The sequence below is a fragment of the Onychomys torridus genome, chromosome 3 (assembly GCF_903995425.1).
Source record: "Onychomys torridus chromosome 3, mOncTor1.1, whole genome shotgun sequence".
In the NCBI taxonomy this organism is placed as follows: domain Eukaryota; kingdom Metazoa; phylum Chordata; class Mammalia; order Rodentia; family Cricetidae; genus Onychomys; species Onychomys torridus.
The window spans coordinates 140,695,259-140,714,153 of record NC_050445.1 but is presented as its reverse complement, the minus strand read 5'-3'; the positions used below and the strand labels follow the sequence as shown (position 1 = coordinate 140,714,153).

The 18,895-nt window shown below is 46.1% G+C and overlaps 1 long non-coding RNA gene across 1 annotated transcript; it reads left to right on the top strand.

The window, feature by feature from the left end:
- The first annotated feature begins 3,127 nt into the window (after positions 1 to 3,127).
- LOC118580402 lies at positions 3,128 to 18,355 on the top strand. Its single transcript, XR_004944526.1, has 5 exons — positions 3,128 to 3,154; positions 7,819 to 7,875; positions 7,998 to 8,089; positions 17,429 to 17,579; positions 18,064 to 18,355. It is a non-coding gene; the product is annotated as an uncharacterized LOC118580402 (long non-coding RNA).
- The last annotated feature ends 540 nt before the right edge of the window (positions 18,356 to 18,895 follow it).

Below are 18,895 nucleotides of genomic sequence, written 5' to 3'. Positions count from 1 at the left end.
CCAGATGTCAGGGCCTGTGTACACAGGATTAACTCAGCTCCTGAGGAGCAGGTGCTGCTGAACACAGGATAATCAGATCAGATGGGCTCTGCATCTGTCAGGATGGAGCAGCAGGGGGGCCTGCATCCTGCGCAGCATCTCCAGGGAGCTACAGACGTGAGCATTCATCTTGAGACACAATCTGTAAGAGAAGAAAATCTTCCTTCAGCCCTCTGTGAACAGGGAGGACTCCTCAATACTCTGTGGGAACTATCCCTACATGGTGAAGGTGTTTTATCCACTGGCCTGGACCAGTGTGAGCTCGGAGGCCAGGAAGAAGAGAGAGTTGGGGAAGGGAAGAGGAGTGTGGCTGTTTGGGTTCTATCCAGAGTCTGTGCGCGATTAGTGTGAACAAAGCTACCGGTGACCCACCCACTGCTTTCTGAGTAAGACTCCGTGACTACCACAGCAGACCCTTGCTGTCTCAACTTTTCCTAAACACCCTGTTTATGCATAGAGGAGTTTGGAGGGTTGAAAACAAACAAACATACATACACACAAACAAATTCCCATTCATCCAGGGCAGCTTCCACTCCAAAGTCAAGGATGAGAGGGTCTTATGAGAAGAGAAGCTCCTCAAGAGCCACCAGCTGGTCTGCCACCGGCTGGGCCTCTTCAAGCTGGCCAACCACTCCCTGACAGCAGTGTGGCCCGATGTACAGGCAACCACCCTGAAACCCAGCTCACCCTGGCGCTGGTCCAGAATGCCCTGGCAAGTTGAGCAGTGCAGAGACTCTGGACAAACAGCCCGCTGAGGTCCTGGCCAGCACCTCTGCTCTGTCTCCACTCCATCCTCCTGGTCCTTTTGGCTCCAGACAGGATCAAAGCTTCCCACTCTTCTTGGCTGGAGGCCTCATAAAGAGTCGTTTGCAAGAGCCTTTTCATAATGGTTACTGGAATTTGAAAACCTGGCTGTGAATATTTATGCCAAGCCAGCTGTTGGCACTGGTGCTGTAGCAAGGATCCATGTCTACCTCTGGCCTCTTTCAAGGAGAATACGGAATGCGTCCATTTTGTGGCTTCTTTCCCTAAAGCATCTGAGGGGGGAGAAGTGGGGAGACAGAGACAGAGAGAGATAGAGAGACAGAGACACAGAGAGAGATTGAAAGAGTGGGAGAGGACAAAGGGAGGGAGGGAGAGAATTTTGCCAGGTTTTAGAAAGAAAACTGTAGAGAATGATGTGTTCTCATGTGGAGTTATTTCATCAGGGTTTTTAGTCTGTTAGCATGGCTCCCAGATTGGACTTAAGAATGGGCCCTGGCAGGTTGTGCAGGCCACCTCTAAAGCCACAGCCGGGGATGTGGGGGAAGATGGTTAAAAGACAGAGAAAGTTCAATTAGACCCATGAGTCAGAGAATACAGAGGACCAAGACAAATATACTCCCCACAGGTGTGGCTCTGGGGACAGGAAGGGGGAGTCAGGGAGGCTGGGTGTTGTCCTTCCTGTCTGGAGGGACATTGTAATACAGCCTTTCTTTAGAGGTCTTCTGACTGCATGCTGGGATGGATGACAGCAGGGCCCCCCTCACACATGCTAGGCAAGGGCTGAACCCTTGAGCCGTATCCCCAGCCAGCAGAGACACACTATCTCTCCTGCTACTACAGGGATCAGAGAAGGAAGAAAAGGACCATTTCCTGTGGCCTGAGACTTCACAGCTGCTGGGAGTGTGGCCTAGATGCACTAAAGCTATGCAGATGCAACCCTACTTCCTTCTGAATGTTATCTTCCTTCCTTTTCCTTCCTTCCCACCTCCAATGTTCTCTCTCTCTCTCCTCACACAAAATTGAGTCAAAATGATGTCGATGATCCACAGGAACCAGGAACGGAGCTGGAAGGAGGTGTGGAGGCTTCCTAATGCGGTGGGAGTGGAGGAACAGAGTGGCAGACACTTCTCCATCTAGAGCCCAAGACTCTTCAAGCCAGTGTTGTCCACCATGCCTTCCCTAGAAGCTGGACAAGGCAAGAACCACAAACAAGAGTGACTTCTTCCTTAGTACCCATTTCAGGCTTCGGAGCCTCCTACCTGCAAGATGATGTATGTAACAAGTGAATTTAGTTATAAAACGATACACTTGTTTCAAGCCACCATCTGAGGTGGTTTGTAACACCAGCGAGAGAAAACTTATCCAGGGTGGTGGTGTTCTTGGAGACAGTTTTGTTCGCCACAGCTGAGTGTGGCTTAGGACTGGCTATATGATGTAGGCTTGCCTTGAACTCGTGCTGATCTTCTTGCCTCAACCACAGCTTTCAAACTGCAGAGGAAGCACTCACTGTTCCCTCTTCCAGGTTAATTGAACATCTATTTGTGAGGAGCTATGTCAGGTCCTGGGGGAGACAGAATTGAGTCAGAACAAATCTTGAGCTCTAGCTTCCAAAAGATCTGGGGGAAGGGGCAGAGCATTTTAAAAACAACCACAACTTGTAGGGTGTGGCTCTCTTCTCTCTGGCATCAGTGATAGCTTGCCAGGTCCCTCTGCCATTTCACCATTCTGACACCATTTGACCCCCCTCTTCTTCCATCTTGAATACCGTGGGGACCACCCGAGATATTCAGCATCGTCTCCCTGCCTTAAGATCAGATGATTTGCAACTCTAATTCCATTTCCCCCCATAACATAGATAGAAGGATTAAGCTGAGGACATCTTTGGAAAACATGGTATTCAGTTCAACACAACGTCAAGTGATTTTCCTTTAGGGTCCTGCTTATTTCAAGCATTGCAGTCTAGAATCTGTTGAGCTCCTGCTGTGTCATGTGCCAGGCGCTGGGAAGTCAAGAACACACAATACACAGACAGTAGCAGACAAGAAAGAGCAGCAGCAGTGCAGTTTGACAGCAATGTAATAGAGGTGATAGAGGGGACTGTGGGCACAGAGAAGAACCATCAAACCCAGACCGTAGAAGCAGACTGCACCTGGCCCGAGTATAAAGGCTTCCCAAGAGCTTTGGGAGTATCTCTTGGAACCCTCAGGGGTGACACCACTGAGAGCTGGTACCTTTAAGAGTGAGCGCCTGGGAAGTTTTAGGGTCACTGGAGATGTGCCTCCATAGACATTATAGGACCCTGAGCCCTGCTCTCTTCTCTTCAGCCTTCTGCTTCCTGGATCCCAGTGAGGTGAGTGGTTTGGCTCCACCGTGGGCTCCTGTGTGGTGTGTTACCCCTGGCCCCCAAATGATGGTTTGGTTGATCATAGACTGGAAATTCCAAATCATTGAACCCAATCATACCTTTTCTGTCTCTAATTTGATTATCTGAGGTATTTGTTATAGCAGTAGAAAGCTAACACACACACGTGGCTTCCTTCCTTCCAAGGACAATGAGTGTTTGGCTTTCTCTCAATGAGTGGTGTTCTCTATGTGTACTACCACCGTCCTGGGCTGCCACCTCCTGTTGACTAAGGCTGGTTTGAGGTCCTCAAAGGTGACTTTGTAGCATCAATTCCCAAATCAGACCAGGGTCTGGCCTTGATTACCTCCCTGCTTTAGGTCTCTTCTTTTCCCTGGAGCTATCTTCATTAAAGTCCTAATTAGGACAGCACCAATGAACTGGAAATGCATTTCCACAAAGTGATCTTTTGTCTCAGCAGATTCTTCGCTCCCTTGAAGGCAGCAGCTGTGGTACGATGGCAGGAGGGAGGGTTTGAATCCAAAGATCTGGCTGGGACTCCAACCTCTGCCACTTAATCTGACCTTGGGGGAGTTACCACAATTCTCAGTCTTGATTATAATTATGGGATGGGGGCTGTAGTAATCAGTATGAGCTAACTGCTGTAACCAAATTTTAGACTTCTAATGTTACAAAAGCTTTTATCTTGCCCATATAACAGTCTGACTTGAGTGTGTCTGATCACATAGCTCCTCTAGCCTACTCTTTTTCCACTGTGATTCGGGGACTCAGGATCCTTCCATCTTAGTCCCCCAGAGTCTCTCTCCTTGGCTAAAAAGAGGGAGAAGGTTCAAGTTTTCGTAGTTTTGTGAGCCAGGTCAGGATGTAGCCTACAGTTCACTGGGCAGAACTCAGGAACATGCTATGCCTAATTAGGAGCAAGGGTATCTGGGAAATGCAGTCCAGCTGTGTGACCATGAGGGAAATCGTTTGTAGAACTGCAATGTCCTGTGAGGGTAAACTTGTTTCTGGAATTAGATGAGATAAATAGGTACCTGTGCTCCGACAGGCCCAGAACACATAGTGTGTGTGTGTGTGTGTGAGAGACTGTCTCACAGAATAACACACCCTTGAGAAAGGAAATGTAAATTAAGGGCTGTGGGAGGAGGCCTGCTTAATATTTTCTTTTAGAACATAGTGTATCAGGGGAAAATAGTAAAAAACAGACCATTATCATCTGTAACAAATACTCCACAAGGAAACATAACCCATTAGCCCTGGGCACCCCTCAGAAAGAGCTCTCTGACAAAGGGACCCTGAGCTGGGCCTGTAGAGCCCACGGCCCTTTTATCTGTTTCCACTGTGTTGTGGCTACTAATTGCTTTCTCCATCTCCAGCACCACCTCACACACATGCTAATTCCTCTCTCTGAGGATTATCATGGGAGCCAAATCAACACTGATAAAGGGTGTGGGGTGGATTAGACCCGACAAGATAATTCAGAGGAATAAATAGGGCACCATAGGCCAGCTAAAGGAGAATTAAATGCAATCTGGCCAAGAGAAATATCCACACTAATTGAAATGTGTGTGCAATGAGTGTGCAAATGACTTGAATAGAAAGAGGGACTAGTAACGCCAGTGATTTGTGATCCAGTTGCACTTTGCCCACCTCAAGTGTGAGGGACCTTCTGTGCCATCCCCTTCACATCCTCTCCCTCCTTCCCACCCTCCCTTCCTCCCTCCTTCCATCCCTCCCTCTCTCCCTCAGCATGATGGGATCATAAGCAGGAATGGAAGAAAGTCCATGTTCCTACCTGACTGATTCAGGCTGATGATTGTATTTGAATACGTATTTCATTTTTAGAGATATAATAAGTATATTGTGTCGCCTCCCTTTCACCAGCTCAGTCCCTACCTTGGAAAAGGCAGTGGGAAGAAACTATTAACCGATGTGAGCTGCTTGTAACGATGTCCTGAGGGACACATACATCTCCATTACATGTCCAGCTGTTGAGAGCTGCAGCAGGCTTTGCAATTGTGGGGAAGGGCTGGCAGGGGGCAGCTCTGAACGTGGGCCTTGGGAACACACCCCTCTCTGAAGATGTCCATGGGGTTATTAGGAGAGAGCAACCCACCCCCCACACAACATGTTAAGGCTCAAGGCAAGCTGCAAAAAGTGAGGAGTAGGAGTCATTTGAAAAAAGGTACAGGACAGACGAAATAGAAATAATGATTGTGGCTGAGGACTCTGAGCTTTTACCTTGCCAGGAGTTATTTCTGCTTTGCCCAGGAAGGAAGCCACAAGAGTCCTTTGATGTGAGTGCTAACTTGGACATGAATAGGTGGGTAGGAGGGAAGGGCTGCGGCTGGGGCTTGGCTTGGGAGATAGAAGAAAAGCAGAGCAGGAGAAATGAGGAAGAAGAGGGCAGGCCAGTGAGGACAGAAATACAGAAGTCAGAATCCCTGTGCTAGACCCTCTTAGGCCTGTGTTTTCAGAAGGAAAAGATACAGAGACCTGTAAAGAGACTTGTCACTGTTGGGGTGAAGGGGACGTCTTGGCTTTGTCTAATTGTGCTTTTCTTTGTGGAAAATTCCAACAGAGATCTCCCAGAAAGGAGTTGCAAGGCATGATTGTTAAAAACTGAGGCTAGAATTTCAGCTTTCCTAGCTGGGGGACCTGGTGGAACTTCACTACCCCCAACCCTGAAGCCTGGAAACTAGTGGAGATTCAGGGAGTAATGTATGTGTCTGGCACATTATCTAATGTAACTGATATAAAAAAAATGCTTAGTTTGTCAGGGAGAAGACTGGATAGGTGGGAAGGCACCCCAAAGGGGACAGTGGAGTCCTGGCGCAAACAAACATCTCTTGTCACTGGGATTTCATTTTAGCCTCACCAATGAAAGAATTCAGACAAACACAAAGAGCACAGTGTCGAAGGTGGGTGGAGCTTATTCCAGAGCAGAACTGAGCACACTCTCATGGGTGACATGGACAATGGCAAAGGGATCACCGTGCTGCTCTATATGTGAGGCACGCCGCATACTTTCTATAGTCTCCAGAGCAAGCAGCTTTTCCTGAAGGGCTTTGTGTCGGTTCAGGTCATTGACAGGCCTATCTGGACTGGCTGATACCGGCACATGCGGTGATGGTATTAAGCCTCCTGCTAGACAGTAATCCTCTAAGGTTTACTTAGGGTTTCTAGATAGTTCTCTAGTAATGACCTGGGCAGTTCAGGATGTCATGTCTATATCCAGGGTCAGGGATCTGATTCTTGGCCCATTTCTTTGACCGGTAATTCAAGTCACATGGTTCCAGGATTTACAGACTGTTAATCAACAAGGGAGGGGTGCAGCCTGTGTGTGTCCGTAAAGATTGCTAAGATTGAACTGGTGACCTAAGCAGGGTGAAGAGGTAGGTTCTGGTCACTGTGCTGTCACAACACGTTTCAGTCCCTTGGGCAGTTTGAATATGACATTTGGGACTCAGGTACCATTTAGAGAATTATTTTGGGGGGCAATGGGTGAGTTGACTCAGCGGATAAGACACTTGCCACATAAGCCAGGCAAACTGAATTCAACCCCTTGAGCCCATGGAAGGAATAAACTGACTCTATAAGGTTGTCCTCTGACTTCCACATGTGTATGAATGTGCATCCACACATATATAGAACACACACACACACACACACACACACACACACACACATTCATACACATACACACAATAATAAATGAATTTTAAAATTTTGTGTGTCTGTGTAAGCCATGTGGTAAGGTGTATGTCTGTGTACATGTGCAGTTACCAGAGGAGGCTACTCAGCTGCACGGCTCTCTACCTTATTCTCTTGAAAGAGAGTCTCTCACTGAACCTGGAGCTAGGCTGGCAGTCAGCAACCCCAGTGATCCTCTCATCTCCTACTTCCCCCACAGCACTGGAATTCATCCAAATTAATTCTGGAGATTTGAACTTAGATCCTCATTCTTATCTGATGAGTCATTACCCTAGTCCGTGTGTGTGTGTGTGTGTGTGTGTGTGTGTGTGTGTGTGTGTGTGTGCATTTTGTGGGTACATGTTCATGTGAATATTTGTGCATGTGGAGATCAAAGGACAACTTCAGTCTTTGACCCTCATGTGCTAACCCCTTTGCTCTTTGAGACAATCTCTTTCGTTGACCCAGAGATAGACAAGTAGGCTAGATTGTCTGGCCAGCAGATCCCAGAGCTGTGCTTGGCTCCTCCTCCACAGGGCTGAGATTACCATCAGATGCCTTCACATCCAATTTTTTTTAAAATGTGGACTCTGAGGATGGAACTTGGGACATCATGCTTGCAAGGCAAGCGCTCCACCAGCTGTGCGGTCACATCAGCCTTCTCAGGTTCCATTCTAAACTAGTGACCATCTAACCAGGCTGAGCTGTTGCAGAGTTCACACAGGAGGTCTGAGGTGAACCCGAGAGCAGCCCTCGAGAGAGGGCAGCGTCAAGATGTTCCAGAACCACTAGGTAGGTGGCTATTTCCTCACAAGGATGGGTGGTCTATAAAGGTCAGAGACTAGAGTGACCCAGGAGCCAGGAAATTTCCAGAAAGAGAAGAGGAGGTGGAAAGGAAGAACTGAGCAACCTTCAGACAACCTGGGGTGGGGATGTGGCTGAATTATCTGTTTCCACAGGTCAGAAGGTGGGGTCAGGTGATGACCAGGGATGACGGTGTTCCAGGAAGAGTAGAGGTAAGAAAGTCTTAGAGACTGCTATTGGGTCTGAAGAACATACCAGGTGAAGGTGTAAAATAATGCTGATGGTAAATAACATTTGTGGAGCTAATTATCATTCACTTATTCAATAAATACAGCGTGCCTGATAAATGCCAAGCAGACGTTGGTGCTGAGAACAGATATGCCAGTGAACAAAACAGAGAAGGATCCCGCTCCCATGGAGCTTATGGTAAGTAGAAAGAAAGATTTTAAAAAAAACAAAACCAAACTGTGTGTGTTCATGTTCATATTTGTGAGTGCAGGCGCACATGTGCTGCTTCAAGCATGTGGGGTCAGAGGGCGACCTAGAGTATCAGTCCTTGCCTTCTACCTTATATGAGACAATATCTCTGCTGTTCACTGTTGTGTGTATCAGGACAGCCGGCCCTGGAACTTCCAGGGATTTTCCTGTGGTCATTTCCCATCTCACAGCAAGATGCTGGGATTAGATGCATGCTACTGCACCTATTGTTTGTTTATTTGTTTGTTTAACATGAGTTCTGAGGATTCTAAGTCAGATCCCTATGCTTATGTAGCAAGTGTATTGCCTATGGAGCCATCCCCCAGTCCAGAAAAATAGTTGTTAAAATAAATATACTTATGATGAGGTAGGTATCTATGTCTGGATCACACCTCACACTGTATCCAAAATCGATTCTAAATGTACCAAGAATCTGAGTGTAAGAGCAACTATGGACATCTTAGATACATTGAGCCTGATAATTCACACCCATAATTGCAGCACTCAGGAGGCAGAAGCAGAAGGATTCCTGGTTCAAAGCCAGCCTGGGCTACTTTAGTGAGATCATGGCTCAAAAAAGCAAGTGACAACAAATGAAACAAAAATTCTTAGAAGAAAACAAAGGTTTTAGACCTCGGACTCGGCAGTGGATTTATAGCAATGACACAAAATGCCCCAATATGAGAAGAAAAATAAGACAGACCCATTTGGCTACATCAAGTGAAAAGCATTTAGGCTTCATATGCACTACAAAGTGAAAAGGCAGCTCATTTTTTTTTTTTCTGTAAACCTAAAATTTCAATAAAAGTATATTAACTGACAAGACTGCCCACAAAATGCAGGAAAATACTGTGATTATATATCTGTTTAGAGCTTGTATTTAGAAGATATAAATAATTTCTATAAAATGGGCAAAGGATGGAAATAGACATTTCTCAAAGGAAGATATACAAATGGCTAATAAGCATGTGAAAAGATGCTCAAATGTCATTACCCCCCCCCCCCAAGAGATACCAATCAAAACCACACGGAGGTATCACATTGCACTCACCAGCATGTGATGATTCTAGGAGCAGAAAATAGCAATGGTCGATGGGGATTGTAGAGAGCCTGGAACCTCTGCATCATTCTGGTGGGGGTGTGAGATGGTCCAGCCACCCTGACAAACAATTCCTAGCAGTTTGAAAAGCCAGGCGGAAGCTTACCACCTAACCCAGAAATTCTATTCTTAGGTGTGACTCTAAGGAGAAATGGGAACATGTCCTCTGAAAAATATGTGTATGAATACCGCATGATGCAAATGCAAGTAGAGTGATTCACTATGGCAAACTATAGAAATAACCTCATTCCTCACCAAGGGATGAATGGATAAAGAAAAAGCAATGGAGTGTTTTTTTGTTCATCAAGAGGAATGAAGTAATGATACATGCTACAGAATCAGTAGACTTTGAGGGAAAACAGTTATAATGTTAGAGTATTAATATGCTTCCCAGCGAGAAACAACTCCAAACACTCAGAGATTAATAAAGGATAAATAGCGCACAATTGGTTCTGGTTAATGTGCAAAAGGGAACCAGCCCTGAACAGAAATACCTATCAACTTGTATAGTTTCATTGCCCCAGTTTACACTTCGAGCAATTAAACATGTTTCACAGAGACAGAAATTCCAAGGTGTTAGACAAATGGGGAGATTTACAATGTAAAAACATTGTCATAGTTCACCATAGTTAACATAGACTACTTTTCCCAGGCTGCTGTTAACTAGGATCATCCTGCCTGTAAGGCAGAATTGTGTTCTTCCTGATAAGAGAACCTAGGAGTGCTCATTTAGCTAAATTCTACTTTGTGTGACTTCATATTTCCTGAGCAACTTTAGTGGGTCCTTTATGATGTCAATTTATCACTCCCAGTTTCTCCTATATCAACAATAGACCCTATGTCACATGGCTCCATTTGTATGAAACACTGAGAATGAGCAACTACACAGAAATGGAGGAGTATTTCTTGGGGCTGGTGGGAGGTGGCAAGTGCTTCGGGAGCCTTGGGATTGACAGCTGGAGGTGTGTGTTTTGGTGCTGATGAAAATGATCTCAGCTTGACAGTGATGGTTGAATAGTCCCAGGCATACACCAAAACCCATCGAACCATACGCTTCAAATGGGCAGATTGTGTGACATGTGAGTTACATATCAACAAAGCTCTTAAACATGAGCCGGGCGTGTTGGCTCATGCATGTAATGCCAACATTTGGGAGGCTAATCAGGAGGATTGTCATGAGTTACAGGTAAGTTTATGGCAGGTAGTGATAAGATGAAGAATTAATAGATAGGGCTATGGAGAGAATAGCAAAAGAGGATCTTTCCACAGAGATGGTGTTTAAGTGGAGACCAGGAAGAAGAGAGGGTACAAGCACTATGAATACAGCTGCACACCACACAGTGACACCCTGGTTAACAGCACACTTCGTAAATAACTACAGTCCTATAAGATGATGGCAGAGATGAGACAGCCCCATTGCCTAGCTGCTTGCTGTCAGGCTGGAACATAATACATTACTCACGTGTCTGTAGGGATGCTGGTGTGAAACTGCCTGAGCTGGGAGAGTGTGAAAGTGAAGTGCATCATGTGGTTCCTAGAGCATAATACACGATGATGCTAAATGAATATGTGACTGGCTTTTGTATATACTGTACTTTGACATTTATCCAAGAGTGGGATCCTTCTACTGATCAAAAACAGTTCACTGGAGCTGGGGAGATGGCTCAGCTGGTAAAGGGCTTGCCACACAACTACAAATCTGAGTTTGATGCCCAGAACCCCTGTAAAGAATCCAAGAGTGGTATATGGTTGTAATTCTAGTGCTGGGGAGGTGGAAACAGGTAGACCCCTGGGGCTTGTTGGCCCATCAGTATTGCCTAATTGTACTTAGGTCCCATTGAAAAACCCTGTCTCAAAGCAAAGGCTAAAACAAAACCCAAGGTGGGGGCCTAGGGAACATAGGAACAACAGAGTAAGAGTGTTTGCTCTGCAATTTTGGGGCCTCTGAGTTTAACTCCCCAGAACTCATGTAAAGGCAGGACGTGTAGTGTGAGCACCTGTAACCCCAGCACTCCTGCAGAAAGACTTGAGGTTAAGACAGGAAAAAGCCTTAGAAGCTCAATGACCAGCTAGTCCAGCATGCACAGTAGAAAAACAACCAAGAGGCCTGTCTCAAATCAGACAGAAGGCAAGGACAGACACCCAAGGTTGCCCTCTGATTTCCACATGTGTGCTATGGTGTGTGCATGCTTACATTCAAATACATAAATGTACAGGTGTACACACATAAGTATATATGTGTATATGTATATATACAAATCAGTATAAACCAAACAATGAGAACAATAATAACAACAACAAATGACATCTGAGGAACCACACCCAAGGTGGTTCTCTGGCCTCCACACATATGTGTACCTGCATCCATAAGTAAGTGTGGATCTGTACCAACACACACACACACACACACACACACACACACACACACACACATCACATACAACATGTGGTTTTACTGGCAGCCTCCTCAGACATCTTGTTTCATAATGACACCCATTTTCTCCTGTGTTTCTCCTGTGGCTTTGTTCACCAAGGCCCTATGAGCAGAAAGCTACATTATGTGTGTGATATGGACACACTACATTGTGTGCCAGGATATATGTTTGTGGGAGTACTCACACAGCAATGTCATGTAATGACACAGTTCTCAGAATGCATCTTTAAATGCCCCATCCAAAAGTCCCGAGTATGTTTCCTGAGAATGCTGTGTGCACAAGGGTGGGGAAGAATGGGCTAGGCTGGAAAAAACGGGTGTAAGGTCCTGATGTGGCTCAGGGCTTTGAGAAGGCAGGTGTGGCTGGATGAGCTAATTGAGTGGTGGTGGAGGTGGCCGGGGTTGGGGGGATTGGGTGTGGGGTTGTTTGAGGGTGGTTGGGGAAGTGGGGAGTGTGTGGGGAGTCAGGGGCAGGGGAATGAATTCCGTAAGAAAGAAACTGATGTGAGTAGGTGAATTCAGATGCTTTGCCTGGGGTGATGGGAAGCCCTGGCAGTCTGAAGCCAGCAAACAACACACACGCACTTAGGGTGTGCTATCCTCCCTCTGGTTGTGGGTGGAGAAATGTCCACAGGGGCTTTCTGTGAGTGCTGTGTTGTTTTGAACAGCTCCCTCCCTTAGAGAGGCTCTGGGCTGTAATGTCTGTTCATTTCTGGAGCCTAGACGGTCCCACCCTGGCCAATTTCAAACTACCAAGAGTTTGACAACCAGCTCTAAAAGCTGGTGGAAATCGAAGCGGTCTGCTCTGGGGAGCCACTGTGAGTCAGCGCCAACAAGGCAGTGGTGGAAGACAGATTTTGAGTTTCTAGAACTGTCATAAAGGAGAGAAAACAGCATCAGACTGCAGCGAAATTATTTTTTCTTTTTCCTTTTAAAAATCTCTGTTCTCTGTCTCTCTCTCTGTCTCTCTCTCTTTGTCTCTCTCTGTCTCTCTCTCTGCATACTTGTGCACATGTCTGTATGTGCAAGTCTGGCCACAAGCATGCCATGGAGTGTGCATGGGTGTCAGAGGACAACTTGAGATGTCACTCTTCATCTTCTGCCTTGCCTGAGATGAGATCTCTTGTTTTGCTGCCGCCTGTGACAGGCTAGCTGGCCTTTGAGATTCAGGAGACTCCACTGTGCATCCCACAGGAGGAGCACTGGGACTGTAGATGTGTGCCGCTGCATTTGGCTCTATGTGGATTCTGGGATCTGAGCTCAGGTCCTCACATTTGTGCAGCCAGCACTTTATCTGTTAAACCATCTCTCCAACTCGGGGGGAAAAATGTAAAGTTTCCTCCTATTAATTAAGAACAAGGGTACGTGATGTTTTCACTACTTGTCACTTAATCCCCTACTCAGCCCAAGGCCACTAGAGCACTTTTGCACAAAGTGGGAAGAGGTGCCTTTCTGCTGGGAGTCAGTAGCTAGCTCACCAGTGCTGGAACAGTTGGTGATGGGTTTGTGATGACTCCCTCTTCACAGGTGTGGAACAGGAAGCCATAGTGGTGAAGTGATTTGTCTGAAGTAGAAGAGGTGGGATTTGAAACGGAGTTGCTCCACCTTAAAGTCTTGAGTAGTTTTCCTTAAAACCCCATAGTATTTTAAATACCACCCTCTCAAATGTTTAGCAGTCAGGTGTAACAGACTGTCAAGGTCTGTGGAGAGAGACATAAAACAGCGAAAGTGATGTTGGGTAGCAGTTCTTCCATATAGAAACATTCCATCCAGGAACAAAACTTCTTCAGAGTCAGGAAGTTCTAAAATGAAGGTCGTCAAAATTAAGGAAACAAACAATTCACAAGTCTCAGGAAGTCCCCAAATCTTACCAGATTTGCAAGGCCTCTCTAATTCTATCTTCAACAGTAAGGACCACTGAGGAAAGAGACTCTCAGAGCTGTTTAACTGCCAGCAAGTTGAGCAGAGTGCTCTAGGGTTTCAGATTTTCTGGGTCATCATTACTCATGTTGGGGAGGGTTTTCAGCAATGCAGCTACTTCTGCAAGGAACCTTTTACACACACTACGCATTAGTTTACCAAGTTGTACTTCAGTGTAGGATTGTTACTTTGGTCTGTCACTGGCTCCTTATCTGGAGTGAGTAGACATTTGTTCATGACTCCCAAGGAGTACTGTCACCCAACACCAGAGTTATAGATTTCTATGGCAACATTTTATCCCTCATGCTGTGGAAGATCCAGGCAAAGAGAAAGGGCTAATAACAGTCAATAATTTTAATAATAAACATCCAAAAATTCAGTTGATGAACATCTATTTTGCAGAAAATAATCCAAATAACTTTGTATTAATTCCAGAAAAAAATAGTTTTTTTTTAAATTAAAAATGAGAACACTGAGTCTCAAAGAGAATAAAAATCAAGTTCACAGTCACACAACTAGTGAGTGAGGGGCATCCAGGGCATTTCAACACAATCCCACTGCAGTGTGAGCTCAACCGATGGGCAAAACCATCCTGTTAGTGTGCCTGTTCTCCCTCCAGAGATCATGGGTGTGATTTTGGATCAGAGATAACTTACTCAGCATTTCTGTGTCTCCCTTTGTTGACACCCAGTCTCTCCAGAAAACCATGATGCTTACATGGCTTTCCCTAAGTGGCTATGGGAAACAGGATCTGGATACATGGAGGGAATTGGGTTGCTACTTCCCTTTTTTGTGTCCAAAATATGCCCCCTGGTTCCCAGGGCCAACAGAGTTAGGAGTCCCCACAGCAGAATTCCTGGACAGCAAGGGTTGGCTCTCCACTTATACCCCACTTCTTCGTTTACAAAAATTTTCTATTTTTGACATGGAGTGAGAATCTGTAGGGCACTTCCCAAGAGCAGGGCCCTTTCCTGGCTTTGGGAAGGGTCAGGGGATTAGACTGGAAGGCTTTCTTATTTTTTTCCCAAGGAAGTGGAATTCAAATTGGAACCATATGTGTAGTTTCTCTGAGCTACAGAGCAAGGCTAGAACACAGTCTCCAGCAGCTGGCTCTGCACATGGAGCTTTGCTGCCTCTTCATCAGCTTGGCTTTACTTTTTTTCCTGAATGAGAAGCTGGAGGTACATCCTTTTCTGTGCAAGAACTCCCTGCTGGTGATGGGATGGCATAGCAAGATGTCTAGGAATGTGTGTGTGTGTGTGTGTGTGTGTGTGTGTGTGTGTGTGTGTGTGAACACATTTGTAATTTAGGCCATCTTGGTAGGCCAAGGCCATGCTATGATTTTGATATAAAGTGAGCCCTCCCTCCCGCTGCACCCAAGGCTCATATGTTGCAAACTTGGTACCCAGCTGGTGTATGCAGACACTGAGAGGGCATTGTGTCTGGGGCTCTACCCTCATCAGTGGATTCACCCTTCGGTAGAGTCATCATCTGATGGTATCTGAGGGAAGTAGTGGGAAGTGAGGCCTAGTTGGAGGAAGTAGTAATTGAGGTGTGCTTTTGAAGGGTGTCTTTTCCCTGGTCCCGTCTTGTTTTACTCTTTGCTTCTGAGTTACTATGAGGGCAAGCAACTTTGTTCTGTCCCACACTCCCAGCAGGTTGTGTATCCCAGCACAGTTCTAAAGGCGCTGAGTCCCGGAGACCATGAATGTACTCTCTCAGGGATTTGTCACAGTGACATGAAGTCTGATGGACATGGGCATGACTCTCTGGTTCTCCATTTCAAATTTTATTTTAATCACTTTCATTTTAAAATTTCAGTACAAATATGTGTAATATATTGAGCACATTCTCTTGCGCCTCCTACCTTCTCTTTTCTTACCTCCTGTGGGGGTTTGAGTAGGTATGGCCCCCATAGACTCATGGGTTTGAATGCTTGACCTATAGGGAGTGGCACTATTAGGAGGTGTGGCCTTGTTGGAGGAGGTGTGGTTTGGTTGGAGGAGGTGTGTCACTCTGGGGGCGGGCTTTGAGGTCCCAGATGCTCAAGCTATGGCCAGGGTGGCACACAGTCTCCTTCTGCTGCCTGTGGATCAAGATGTGGAGCTCTCAGCTCCTTCCCCAGCACCATGTCTGCCTGCACACTGCCATGCTTCTCACCTTGAGACTAATGGACTGCACCTCTGAAACTGTCAGTTGCCACCCCATTAAATGTTTCCTTTATAGGAGTTATCGTGGTCATGGTGTCTCTTCACAGCAATAGAAACCCTGACTAAGATGCCACCGCTTGCCCATATGTAGTTTCATTTCCATGTCATGTATACATCCATGACTGTGCAGCTACATAAAATCTAGGAAGCACAAACGAAAAAACATATATTGATCTTTCTGAGATTGGCTTAATTCGCTTCATGTGGTTGTCTCTATTTGTATCCATTTTTTTTCCCTACAAATGATGTAACTTCGTTTTTCTTGTGACTGCAAAAATTCCATTGTGTATATATGACCCATTTTCTTTCTTAAGATTTATTTATTTTTATTTTATGTGTGTGAGTGCTTTGCCCGTATGTGTATGTGGGCATCACATGTATGCCTGGAGCCATTGGAGGTCAGAAGAAGGCAGGGTCTTCTGGAACTGGAGCTACAGATGTTTGTGAGCTGCCATGTAGGTGCTGGGTATCAAACATGGGTCCTCTGGAAGAGCAGTCAGTGATCTTAACCACTGAGCCATCTGTTCATCCCCTGCTCAGTTTTCTTTACCCATTTCTCAGTTGTTGGACACCTAGGTTCGTTCTATAATTTAGCTATTGCGACTGGTACTGTAATGAGTATTAATGTGCAATTAATTGTTCATGAGATATGGAAGGTACCACAGTGCCTGGTACATAGAATCTGCTTCATACATATTTGACACATGGATAAATTAAACTGCCAAGGCTCCTGTGTACCAGGCTAATCCAGAAGGTGACAGACAGGCTTCTTCTCACAAGCCTTTTATTCTCTCCACATCCCTAAATACAGCTCAAGTTGGCCTTGAATTAGGTAGAGAATTCTATGTTTTACAGTTGCTAAAGCTCAGATTCTTGCCTTAACTCACACGATATAATACCCACATTCATTGACTGGTGTTTGCTTTTCTGATGAACACGTTCTGGAAATAGACAGGAAACTCAAAGTACTTTGGTTTTTTTTTTTTTTTTTTTTATGAGTGAATTAAAAATGTCCTTTCCTGTAGTTCTAGTATAAGACACCTAAGCTGTTTCTTTTCACAGGACCTCCAAAAGTAACACAGGATATAGTACAGGAATACTTTGGGACAGAAGGGGGAGAGGGGGTGCTGTACTGGGGTGACCAAAGTGTCTGTGTCCCCTCCCTGCCTCTGTGCTGGTCACAGTGCAGCTGGAGGCTAATGTTACTCTCAGAACCCCCTCTGAGGATCAGGCTTTGGTCTCTGTGGGCAGCAGGGTGTGATGTCTCTTCTTTTCCCGGTCAGTGTTGGGGGTGAAGTTGCTTCTGCTTGTGAGAGACAGGTGTCTCATTCTGCCAGTCACTGAGCCAATGCCCAGGGACCCTCTGAGATGGCATCAGCCTCAAGCCAGGGTCAGGAACCCAGAGTACTCACTGGGCCATAGCACTAGGGTTTCACTTGCTCTGTTCTTCATCCTCTAACCCAAGATCATTCCATCGTAGAAGAAACAGAGGTCCCGGGGAGGCGGCGACATACCCACCCGAGGCTTTGACTCCACCGCTAGCATCCCTGTCTGAGGATGGAATATTCTCACGAACTGTGAAGCAAAGCCAGGTCAGAATCCATGTGTCTCCTTTTGTCACTCAGGTCCTGGTAAATGGAAAAGGAAAGAATCAGGACCGTCAGTCTTGTGACAACCAGTTCACAAACTTGTCCTTCATCTCCCCATATACTGGCCATTTTGCTGTTGCCTTGGAAACGACACACATGTATCAGAGAAGAGGATGCAGAAAACAAGGTGGGCCTGTGTGGTGTGGGTGCTGGGGGGAGGGGGGAGGCTTTTGCCTGTAAGGAGAAGTGAATAAGAGGTAAGTACTCCCAGAGAAGTGCCCCCCAACCCCCACACTCTTCCTTGCCACTAACCTGGTTCAAAGCCCCTGATGTCTTGAGACATGTTTTGAGGAGATCAGAGGGCCCAGAGGCCTTTCCCTCAGCCTGTTCTGGCATCAGGGGGCCCCTCCCTTTCCCTTGTCAGGAGTCTGCTGCCTCTGTAAATTGTGTCTGGGAGGAAATGAGATCCTCCTTCTACCAGGCCATTTGCTGGCTTCCTGAACCACTGAGAGTGCTGAGGGAGGAGGGCATGAATATTTTATAAAAGCCCATAAAACATAATTTGTTCCTCTGAGTGAATTAGAAACTGTAGTTAAAAAAAGAGAGAAGTTACCATCCACCGGCCAGGAGTTTTGCATTATTTAACCCCGGGTATTTCATTATATCCCCAGTTCAGGAGGACCGGAACACCAAAATCACACCCTGTGCCTCTGAGGAAGGAAAACAGCTGCAGAGGGCCCCCCAGACAGACACCCCGACTCACTGAGCAAGGGACCCAGGGCTCTCTTCCTGGAGCAGCTTACACAGTGACATGAACAACCATAGAGGAGTCGGATGCAAGCAGAGGACCTTCTCTGTGCAAGCCTGTTTGTTTGCACCTAAGAGGGGAATGAGAGACTCCTGGAACGGGTCTCTTCTGCTGGATGCCACCCAAACTCACACTTCCTCCTCTGTGGAAGAGCTCTTTCAATCCCCAAGACGGGGGTGAGGGTGGGTGGGGTGGGGTGGGGTGGGGTGGGTGGGTGGATGTGGGGAATGAAGCCGAGAACAGAACAGTCTAAAAGTGGCCTTCAGTCGTCACTGTCTAACCCCACATCCCCGCTTACAGGTAATTGTCTGAGACCCTGCCCTTCCCACTGGCTTTTGAGGACCCTCTGCCTTCTTCAGCTGACTCCTCCTCCAATTTCATCTCTTGAAGTTCCTGATGGGGAGAAAATAATCTTTCTTAGTTTTGATGCAAAACAATTTAACTTCCACCTTAGGCTGCCCATCACAGCATATCCTAGACCTTTCTATTCCTAACCATAAGGCCCTTTAATTTGCCATTAGAACTAAAAGAACTGTCTACCTCATCTAGCAAATTAAAGTGTAGACACAATAGATAGAAAATATGATTTCATTGCGTCAAAGGTTCAGTGTCCATCTCTTCTAGATCATACTCAACAAACTTAGACTTCAAGACAACAGTTTAAAAGAAGCAGGTAAATGCAATTGTGATCCTTC